This window comes from Apteryx mantelli, chromosome 4 (assembly GCF_036417845.1).
Source record: "Apteryx mantelli isolate bAptMan1 chromosome 4, bAptMan1.hap1, whole genome shotgun sequence".
In the NCBI taxonomy this organism is placed as follows: Eukaryota; Metazoa; Chordata; class Aves; order Apterygiformes; family Apterygidae; genus Apteryx; species Apteryx mantelli.
In genome coordinates, this window is record NC_089981.1 from 18835021 (window position 1) to 18847035 (window position 12015).

Genomic DNA, 12015 nt, shown 5'->3' on the forward strand with positions numbered 1-12015 from the left:
AAATGGACAGTGGTTATCTAGAGATAAACCCTGCTGCCCACAATCCTTTGCAGCTCAGACCCCTTCCTCCCATTTCATTTGCAGAGTATGCGACCTCCTATTTCACAGGACTTCTGTATCAGATCTTCTCAGGAAGATCTGCTGGGCCATACCTGGTGAACACTGTCAGAGGTCCACTGAAATCAGTGGAGTGGCATCAATTTAAACTCCCTAAAAATCCAGTCAGGTCTTTACCATACTGTATATAGCTCTTTACAAATAAAAGCATTCGTTGTCACTGAAAAATTGGTGGGGAAGCCAGAAGTTTATGAAGATGCTGTCCTTTCAAACAGAATTAGGAACTAGACACTGAACAGAGGAATCCAAAGTTGCCTTCTGACTCGCAGTCTGCAGATGGATGACTGCTGCTGTCCTTTCAGACTGCCTGAAAAATGTTTTTTTCCCATTACCAGCAGATTTGCTTTTGCACAGCCACAGCATCACAGCACAGGTCAGCAAGCGACTGATACTCATCAGATGCCAGTCCCTCACACAGATAAACATGACCTACATGTCTGGATGCAGTGTCATATTGCCACGCTTGGAGCTGCCTCTGGCAAGCTACTTTTTTCCTTATTAAAAAGTTCAAACCCATGTCATCTTCTCCCCAATTTTACCACGTGCCCTACAAAGTTTTTAAGCATTTTGTTGTGATGGTGCCACCTGCCTTGTAGTCCTCTCCTGCATCGCAAAAATGCCTGGAAGTGACAGCAAAATGAACCACATTCATCACCCGTGAATCTTCAGCCTGCCTTTTGATAATGACCATAGACAGGTCTATGACTCTTCTGCTGGTCTGCAACACAAAGTACAGCTGTCTGGTTTATCTCTCATTTACAATTTAATATCATCACAATCCTGGCGAGCTGCCAGCATCCTTTCCCCCACTTCCTGCAGTTGTGCAAGTTGCTCCAATCGGAGCCCAAAGACCTCCATGCAAAGGCCGACTCGAAGCTCTTAAATAGCCTGGAGGGAAGGAAGCAGCAGTTCTGGTCCATGGATTTGAGCCATCAACAGAACATCACCTGCCAGACCCTTCCATCCTGTCCTGCACTTCACTCAGCAATCAAGTCATTTACATCCGAAAGCTGCGTCCTTGATCTCCGTGGCTACCAAACAGTTCAGTGCAAGGAAATGCCTGGAAGGTGCCTGGTCTTTCCTCTGTGGACAATCCTGCTGCCCTTGGGAAGTGCATTTTCTATGCACCTTTCATACCTGGGATCCTCTTTTAGCCTGGAGTCCTCCTCCCATGAGAACACAACCCAGGTGGGTCCCTTCTCATTTAACCTATTTTGCATCTTTCCCTTAGTATGAGACAGAAATCCAATAGAGATTCCTTAGACTTCTCTATGTGACCCACTGCTTAATCAAAGTCCCTCTGTAGGTTGTTGGTACATGCTGATAGACTTTGAAATGCAAATGCCATTGTATGTATATGGAATATTTTATCTCATGTATCACATCCTAGATTTTGGTTTATGATTCCCAGGACAAAAACACCTCTGTCAGTGATGGGGATGAACTACCATGGGATCAGAATGCAGTGAGGTCTTAGAAGAGGGTAACCACCAACTGACTGTCCCCCTCCCTCCCCTTTTCCAAGGCATGTGTAACATGGGAGAACCGTACACCCATTAATGGTGTAGATCTGACAAATGTGCGGGACTGATCTTTTCTAGGCAAGGTCTGTCAGACACAAATTGCTGCCCCTTCTCTTCCCCAAAGCCTGTTTGCTCTGCAGCTTCCTCAATTAGAAAGATTTTTTTTTTTTTCCTAAAGACAAACACATACACACACTCCCCCCACTCAGCCTTGAAATACTGACAGATCCAAAGGAGCTACTTGGGGAATGAGGAGCCCAGTAAAGCTTTCTGCCCTGGAATTGTGTCCAGAGCCCTGCTGGGCTGCTAACATCACCCCACAGCTCTGTAAGCGACCAGCATTGCATCGTGGCAGGGCAGGAACTCAGGCCTGCAGAATCTGGGGCAGCTGCCAGGCATCCAGGACCTCCAAGCCTGGGCATGCAGTGGGGAGCCCTATCCTAACCACCACTCCTCACCTCCCCTTTCCTCATTTTCGTATCCCAGTAGCCAAGCTCCTCCAGAACAGGGCTCCTAGAGTCTGCACTTTCTCTGACAACACCTTGGCTATCTCCCAGACTTCAGTCTCATATGGAGAGCCTAGCAACTCAGAGCAGTGTGGATCAGGCCCTCACCTTTGCAGAATATCTCACCCAGCTACAGCTGCCCCACTTCAGCCTCAGCCAGTTCCTGTTATGACCATGGATCCTTCTTAGGAGTCTATCTTCAGCCCATTTGTTACTGTCTTGACTCAGACTCGCCTGTCTGCTCTGTTTCTGCCTTGTATTGCATCTTTACCCTAACCTATTACCAGGAAATAGCTCCCTTACTCCAACCAAAAGCCTCTCCTTGGGATTGCAGCACAGGGCAGCGTGCCCACATGTGTGGGTTCACACACACTTCCCCCCAACGAGATTAAACCGATGCACCATCCAGCTGGGGGTCTTTGAACACTAGCCTGATGTTCCCAACTGATTCAAGGGTATTTGTTTTTTGTCGCTCCATTTCGGATGAGGCAAAGCTGTCATCCTAACAGTGAGAAAACAGCTCACAAGCCAGTTAGACATACTGAATAATCAAACACTAACAATACCAGTCACAAGCTAGAAACCAGAGCTGGACAAAGCACATTCTGCAGATCTGTGCCTGTTTCAGTCTCTAAAGACTTGGGCTCGTTTTAAGTTGCTCCAAAACTTTTTGTGCCGCAACACATTGATATGCTGAGGCCCATTTGCTCTGGAAGAGCAGAAACCAAGACCATCAGGGTCACAGGCAATGAGACTCACTAAGCGGGGATCTGGTCCAGCATAAGATGAACAGCTCCACTGATCCCAGTAGATCCCTACCAGTTTGCACAGTGGTGGTTTATGAACCCTGATGCTCAGGCTCAGTGGCCTAACAGATCTGAAACACTCCAGACTCCTGCCAAATGTTTCCCCAGGGCTGGGGTTTCAGCAGGAAATACACATAAATGTAACAAGCACAGGAGGCTCACATTTGTCTTCTAAGCTTTCATAGTAGGTTCCAGCTATTCTCCAGCTGTTCAGGTTTGCACGCTGCTGAAAGTGGCCAGCTCAGAGCAGAGAAAGTTCTTACATGGGGAACAACCTGGGAAAGCAAAAAGAAATCTTTCCGGTGACTCATTGCAGGACCCTACAAATTACTTACCAATATTGGTTAGGTTTCTGAAGGGCAAAAATCTCCTTATGCATGCAGTTTAAACCTCGCATCTCAGAGCAATTCTGTGAAAAGCAGCATGGTCAGAATTAAGACGAGCTCAGCACCTTGAAGGCTCTGTGCTGTTTTCTTGATACTGCCTCAACACAAGTGAGCTGTTTGTACTGTGGTCAGGGAAAGCCACCCTGTATTCACAATCCACCTGCTAGGCAAAACTCAGCCACACTGCCCATAGCAGATTTCCTCCACTTCCCTAGCTAGGTAAGGATACCCAGGAGTGGAAAGCCCTTGGTCCAAAGCAAAGCCATGAAGAACTGCTAGATTCTCTCCTGCTGTTCGGGAACATCACATTAATCCTTCATATGCCACTGTCAGGTGCTTTTATACTACCGAGGGATTGCTTCTCCCTGTTCCAGTACCGAAGATGGTATTTGCAAGGCTGTAAACTGCACTTCCAGGCTCCCAGCGGCAGAACTGGAAAAAAACTCCACAGCTCCATGTCAGCAGGAAGGAGAGGCCAATCTCTCCTCTACCTCCTCCAAAACCTTCTACCTGAGGTAAGGGAAACTCTGTAGCTTTCAGCACTATTGCCCAAGATTAGATTTGAGGCAAGAAAGAGGCTTTTTTTTTTTTGGCCTTTGTTGCTTCCGAGGTAACCCTGAAGCAGCTTACAAACAGGAACCTTTAAGAGCAGGAAACAGTGTCTCATCCCTGCTTTCCCCTGTGGCCTCGGGCCAGTCTTCCTGCTGCTCCACATCCCCTTGGAGTGGAGTGAGGGGGTATTGGATTAGCTGCTCCACTACTTGGGAGATTTGGATTAAATTCCTGGTTCTGCTGTAGCTTTCCAGGTGCCTTGACACAAGGAGCTGCCCATCTCTGTGCTGCAGTTCTTTGTCTATAAAATGGCAGCAGCACTAACCTTCCAAAGCTCTCCCAGACTTGGGTTGAAGGATTGACAGCTTAAATAGACAAGACCAGACACATGCACGCAGTACATGGGATCACTGATTATAAAACCCTGTCACACAGCACTCAGTCAGACACAAGGACAGAAAGTATCCTGAAACTTTGTGATCCCACACACTCAGAGCAGGACTCACAGCAAACACAGCGTAACAGGGACCTTAGCAATTGTTAAGAGGTCACACTTACTACATCTTTTCCCATTAGTTCAAGTGCAGTTTCCAGCTCAAATCCTTTTTAGGGCCCGATTAAACAGTAAAAAAACCCTTGTGGATCAGACAGGAAAAACATTCTCCTTGCTGTTCTCTGTAAAAGGAAGGCAGATTTTTTACAGCTCATCTTGAAGATTTCTTCCTGTACATTTATGTAGCATAAACAAATATAGTTTATAGTGTGCCTGGATCCATCCTGTCCCTGACATGTTCTAAAGTGAAAGTCAGGATTTATGCCAAAACGCATACAAGTCAAATCAAAATGGGAAGATGCCCAACGGCAGGATGCATCCCTGATGGGGGGGATGAACAAGAGCAGAGCCTCTGCCACACAAACTCAAAGCAAGAGCAGTCATCACCAGAGCACAGGATTTTGCACATTAGACACACTTGCAGCCTTCTCACTAGGAGACAAACAAACTGGTCTAAGTTGGGTAAATAAGCTTCACTCACTGAGCTACAGCTTTGACATTCAACCAAGGCCCCTTGCTACTTCTGCACATGCACTGGAAGCACGATTTCCTCCCTAAAGGGAAATGGAGGAGTCTTTGGGTGGCTCTGGGTCTACCAGGCCCTTGCCTGGGGTCACGCAGAGACACTTGATCATTCTGTGCCCCAGTTGTCCACATTCAAAACAGTGACCCTCCCCGAGTTGAGCTCGCACTTGCCCATACCATCTCTTCCAAACATATAAGGGACCAAGGTATGAGCTACTCACAGCACAGCAAATTCCTGTGGCCTCATGAGACACAGAACATGCTGTTCTTCCACTAGCCCCACAGGCTCCTGCACCCTCTGAGGTTTCAGCTGTTGCTCACTTCCACAGTTCTTGCAATAACAGAGTAACAGCAATCCAATAAATATCACTATCACACTACTTTCTTACAGGGATCTCTGCATTTAATTCTGCAAGAATTAAAGAACAGCAATGACAGGGTACGTGTTAGGTGTCACAGGTCCTCCGGCAAACTTGTTCTCATCCATGTATCTGTCCAAAGGCGCATACATTATCATTGGTTCAGATGTTTTAGTGGCTATTTCTTGAACCAGTTTATATTTCAGCTGCTTTTTGTGGCTGCTCTGCTTCATGTGTTGATGTTTCCCATCACACAGATTTGAAGTATGGTTTAAGTCACTGTCATTAATATCTACTTCAGGGGAAGCCAGAGCAGAATGTTTTTATGGAAAAGTTCAGAATGCTGAGTTGAGGATTGAAGTCAACCATGGCCTGCTTTCCCTGGGCAACACTACGATGCAGGGGTAAAAGGAAAGCTGAACTCCCCTGCAATCACCCAAAACAGGCCTGAGGAAAAAGGCTGCTTCTATCTCATGCAAATAGATCTGTTTTCACTGAATACAGAGTGTTTCTAATATACAGCAGCTCAGGGCCTAGTCCAAGCTCCTGGAGAAAGGTGATTAGTCTCAGGAAATGCAGGCTGGAGAAGAGCTCACCTCCCTAAGTCCAGGTACTCAGCCCAGGCAACAGCCCAGCAGGTATTCAAGGCGTATTTGTGAAACCACTGACTGTACTGGGGCAGTAACACATCCTTTTGTATACTTTTCAGTATAGAAAAGGAGCTCCAGTGCTGCCAGCTCTCACTAGCACAGTCATTATTTAAAGCAATCAGATAATAAGGCAGTATCATTAACAGACTCTTCCAAATAATTGATTCCAGAAGGTGCCTCAGCAAGGCATAGAGTGTCCCTTCCATAAACAGATATTTCCTCTCAGTCCCAAAATCAAATTGACTGTTAACTAATAGCACACAGCCCCAGGCACTTCCTGGCAGCTGGAAGAGAGGATGACTTGAGATACTACTACGAACCCCCACTGCACATCAGCTATAACAAGGAACTGTGCTTAGGGCTGTGATAAGCTGGAGACAGGATGCTGCATAGCACTGTCTTCAGACCACTCGCTAGATGGAGAGAAAAAATAAACACATAAAATAAACTGATTATCACCTTTCCATTTGTCAGAAGCACACATTTCCTTCTTCTTTAACAAACAAGCCACAGCCACACAATAAAGCAACAAGCTTTGAGATCTCTCACCAACACATACAAAGCTTTTTAGCACAAGTGCAAGCTATTTGTTTATTCCCTGCTGCTCTTCTGTAGCAGGGAGGACGATTTCTGCTGAACCACCAAATCGTTGCCCCACCACCTAAGCAGGGCACACAGAAGCAACAACAGATCAGTACTGGAGAAATTCATAAGAGAACAAATAGCTGGAAATTGGAGCTTGACAAATTCAAATCGCAAATAAGGTCTCAACAGTGGCAGTTATGGAAAACAGTAATGGTAGCTTTCCCCCCCCCCGCACCTGAAAGTTTTACTCAAGAAGACAGTTTATGTTTATTTTTATCCTTTGCAATGCAGGTTAGGTCATAGGACCCCCATTAACACGCATCCAGCAGTATCAAGAGCAGACATCTCCAGTTCAGTGACAGGTAAGATTTTGATTGCCACCATAAGAAATGAGGCAGGGGGGACCCCAAGGAAATAGATTTTATGCTTTTCCTCTAGCCCAGTGGGCCCTGTACATGGCTTAACAGCCTGGAGGTAAAACACATGGCTGTTCTGCAGAAACTGGATGAATCACTCAGACTGGTTCAGCCAACCACAGGTTCTTTCGGGTGTCTTTTCTTGTGTTTCCTCAGGCTCTCCAACTGCTGCTGGTCCCAGGAGGTACTTCCTCCCCACAAGGATAACACCACTGGCATCCCATTTAAGATGGCAATGACCTACACCCTGGGCACTCGGTCTGACACAGGACTGGGAAACTGCTCACCGCAGATGCCGCTGCTGCCTGTGCTCAGGTAACTCCTTTGACCCAGCACAGGGGACATCAGCCAGCCAGAAAACAGCACGGTTGGCTAAACACAGCTTTGCTTGGCCAACAAACCAGAACACAACAGCCACCCAGGGTGTGCTTGTTGCCACTGGCCACAGGGACATGCTAGCACCATGCAGTGGTGCTCTTGCAAAGCAGCACTGGGATATACATCCTTTGAAGCACACAGTGGCTAGATGTCCCTGAGTCCACAAAGCAGAGTTTAGTCAGTGACTTTAAGAGATAGGATGTGAAATATCCAGAGTAGTAGCCCATGCAAACAGGAAGCTGAACCACAGAACAGAACCGTGGCATTTTCCACAGGCAGCTCTGATTATTTTACGATTGCCTCTTTCACCCATTTCTGATGAGTTTTACATAGTTTCTCTCCAGTTTAACTGTGGAAGCATCCATTGCTTCTTTCACGACTGAAGTAATGCTACTTTTGGGAGGGTATGTGGAAAATGCAGATATTTAACAGCACACTTAAGGCATATCAAACTAGAACTAGAGAACCATGAGCAATTTTTTTTAAGCAATAAAATATTTAAAATAATCATAAAGTAATTGTGTGTGTGTGTGTATATACATATATATATATGTTTTTTTCTTTTTCCAACCCTCTACCCTTAAAACATTTTAAGATTTCTATATCCTTCTTCCACATTTGTTTAGTCTGTAGGTTAACCTCCCCCCCACATACGCACACACATCACAGGTATCAGAGTTCAAGAAAAGAAGGGTTTACCATAAAAAATAAACAATAAATTCTGTAGAGAGAAAGGACCGCCTGTCAGCCCCCCTCTAACTGCTGCTTTTTTTCCCCACCCCATAGAGTTCCCCAGAACTGCCCTACCACATACAACTTGAGTGCCTGGGACAGAGATGGGGACACCGTGAGGTGCCGCTACGTGCTTGGAGAGCAACTTGGCTGTGCTTTCTGCAGGAAATATCCCTTCCTCCTCCTCAATGAGGCAAGTGCCCTGCACCCAAACACCACCAGCAGAGCCATGGGATCGGTCACCTCACATAACTGGGACAGAGTTGGTTGGGGTCAGTAACAACGCGGGGTTCAAAGGTGACCTTAAGGCACCCAAAACTTTGGCCAAGAGCCAGTAAAATTTTGCAGTAGCAGGGAAAGGGGAGGCAGGGAAGAGGTGCCTCAGTAACAGTCAGACCTTACTCCGCTCACCTATAGACATGTGGTCCCCTCAAGAGCTGAGGGAGCAGGAGAGGAGCAAGCTCTGCTTTGAATGCTCACTTTCACAGGAGCCCTTACCTGCTTCTGTAGCAGCTGCAGTTTCCCTGGCCAGCACTGGGGCTATTTCTCTTCAGCACAGGATAGACATTTTGAGGTGACTTCTGTACATGACCAAATCACAAAATCCACACCATTCTGAAACAGAGCAAGAAACCGAGCAACTAAATAAAACTTCAACATATGCATCTGTTTACCCAGCCACACAGAGCACTCTTACCCCCCCACACCTCTTCCTTAGCTTTATTCACCTCTCCTAGGGCTCTTCCAAATTCAGCCTATAGACTCCTTCTAGTGGTTCCTCAGACCTCCTCAGATGAAGAATTTGGGAGTAGAAGATATCTATTTTCTCCCAAAGAGGCTTTTAAGCTCTCACAGACATAGAAACAAGCTTGGAAATGCTGAAACACACCCTTCAGGCCCTGCAAGCAGGGGCAAATAAATTTGGAAAACAAAAAAAAAATCCTAAAGGACCAATAAACATACTCAAAACTTGATTTCAAAATGCCCTTGCATTTCTTTAAACTCACCCAGAGCCAGCAATACATCCCAGGCACAAAAGCAAACCTCTTGCCAAGTGTCCTGCTAAGCCTCCCCAAGCCCTTGGGGGGGGGGGGGGGGGAGGGAGCAGGGCTCCTTTTACCACAGGTGGGCTTGCTTTAGCACCTGACCCCAATCACCAGGCCCTCCTCACGACAGGGGCTTCACCTGGGCTTCCCTAGCCTCACAGCCAAGGGAACAGCAGGCATAGAGGGCTGTGACTGATCCTCCCTTCCTGCTGGAGCAAACTTTGGCAGTGCCTTTCCTCTAAGCAGCTTAGTCTAAGTGCTAGAGCACTAGTAACTGCACATACGCCTAAAACGGAAATTTGTCCTCCAAGGTGGCCATGGAGAGAAGTCTCATGCTTTGAATGAAGCAGGAACTTCTCAGGCTTGAGCCAAGGGGGCCCAGAGCTGTCTTGAGGGGGGACTGGCTCAGCCAGCATGCCCCTAACGCCTGGGCAAGCGGTCATGGGGAGGCCACCCTCCAGCAAATCCACATCTCTCTTTGAGTTTCTGGACACCTCCTGCAATCACAGGGAGAATGCAAACACACCCCAAGAGTCTGCTGCCGTATCAGGCTGGAAAAGACCATTTTTTCTATCCTTCATTCATATGCTGGAAGAGGATACAGCACTGTATCTTCCCATACGTGTGGGCCTTGCCCATGCAATGGGATCCTGGAAGTTTCTTAGCATATAAGTACAGCCTCCCCTCAAAGATCCTGGTCCACATCAGAGTGCAGATGCATTGGTGAAAGAGAAAAGTATTCTTTAAAATAAAAAGTATTATTTAAATAACACAGCCCCCAATAGCAGCAGACTATTCAAAGCTAAGTGAGTGATCTAAATTTTATTTTCACTGTAATTCTCAGGCAGGGAAACAAATGGTAGAGATACAATTAAAAAACATCAAATTAAAGTTAAAAAAACAACCTCCCCAAAACCCCAAGAGAAAACAAACTTTTCATAAAATCTGGAGCTAGTTTAGCTTGGCAGCCCAGAATAGCACTGGCAAGTACCTCATTTCTGATTTGCTTGAAGAATTGAAAATAAAATACACCCCAAAAAAGGAACAAATCATGAAAGAAATAAATTTGGGCTTCACAAGAAGCAGGCTAAATGGAAGCAAAAAGCCAAAATACCTTTGATTCAGAGTCAAGTGAAACATTTTGTCTCCTGGCTTTTTCTGCAGCCTTTAAAAATACATATTAGGTGGACTTCAAAGCGAAAATGTGAAATATTCAATTTCAATGGTTTTGTTTTTTCTTGGCTAAAAAGCTTACCATATTCAGTTGAGGAAAGTGTGTTCAGCACAAAACTGCAATTTGTAGCAAATGAATTTAAAAATAAAAGAAAGATAATCGCAAGCTCAGCTCTGGTCTCCCTAAGGCACATTTTATTATTCATTCTTTGTGGTTGTTCATTTTATTATTCATTTCCTTAAAAAGGAAAGAGCTAAGAGCCCCGCTGTAAGCACTCCTGGCACACAAAACATGTAACAAAAGCAGTCCTCACACTAAAGAGTTGTCTAACGGCAGGTACCCGACACTTCAGCAGTACGTTAGGCTTTCCCTCAGCTGGAGCTAACCAGGCTTGGGGCCTCCTGCTCTCATCCTGGCACCAAATGGTGCTGAGCCCTGCAAACCACTGCTCCAGCCTGCTGCCTGCCTTGAGGCATTGGGGGGTTAAAACCAAAGCACGTGGCTCACAGTTTCAGACCCCTCATGCAGTCTGAACAGACTTTATATATAGTATTTAGCACGAGATAATATAGGAAGTGGTGTATGATAACTGTTAGAATAGGGTAGGAATATGATTAGTAGTTTAAACCTATACAAGTAACCACTAATTCATTACAGCTCAGGTCAGCTTAACTTTACCTAGTCTATGTGGAAGTTAAAGGATCAGAAAGTTTTGGAGGGGCAAGCAAGGTGAAGCAGCCTTTCCAAGGGTGACGGGAGAAGAAACAGTCGAGTTCTGAGAAGCCATGGGACATAACTTTAACCTTACTAAGATGATACGATTCTGCCCAATCATTTTATATGGATTTAACTACTTTTATATTATAAAATAATAGAACAGAGAATTGGCAGCCCAACTGTGTTTCCCTCTCCTCAAATGATTATTCATGCAGAGGTTTTCCCCAAGGATACCCAAACCCTTCTTGAAACTTAGGTACATTGGATGGGCTTTTGCCTCCTAGACACTTTTCCTTAGAATTGGCACCAACGACTGTTTTAAAGAACACTAAGTATTCTCATTTTTACTTTTGTTTCTCTTTTCATTCTGTGTTCATGGGATCATTATTGCATACATTTACTTTCACACAGCTCACGAATTTGCTATATCTGTATTGCACTATTATTTATTTGCTTTCTGTGTTGCATACCTTAGTTGGCAAGTAAAATTCTTTTCATCTGTTACCGTGAAAGCTTACTCTCTTTGGGCAGGTTCCTCAAACCCTTGTGATTTCCCAGCTGATGTCTAGAGGCCAAGCCAGTGCTTCAGATGTGTCTTTTTGGTTCTTTCTGGTTCAGGAAGTGTGCACTCTAACATATGATGGTACAGGCTTGGAAGGGACCTACCCCTTGGAACTGATGGCTGAGGATTTCCCAAGGCAAACAGTGACCCTGACAGCTGGGGCTTGGATGCAGGAGATCCATCCATACAGTGCTTCAAATGCAGAATGGAACCAGGCTCTGAGCTCTGTTCCTCTGCAGTTCACTTTAACAGGTAACTGTGTCCCCACGTACATGCAAGTGCTATGTCACACATTTTGATTACCTCAGGTCTTTAAGCAAGAGGAGAAAAGCTGTGCATACAGGCAAAAAAATCACACAGCCTGCTTTTGTATAAGCAAGTATTGCCATGGCTTTGGGGAATTAAAAATTCAATCCTCTACTAAATCA

General features: G+C 45.6%; 1 long non-coding RNA gene across 1 annotated transcript; it reads left to right on the plus strand.

Annotated features, from left to right (window-relative positions):
• Nucleotides 1–1192: 1192 nt before the first annotated feature.
• On the plus strand, nt 1193–6904 carry LOC136991965 (uncharacterized). The gene is made up of 3 exons (XR_010883993.1): nt 1193–1305; nt 3672–3853; nt 6854–6904. It is a non-coding gene; the product is annotated as an uncharacterized lncRNA (long non-coding RNA).
• Nucleotides 6905–12015: the final 5111 nt, after the last annotated feature.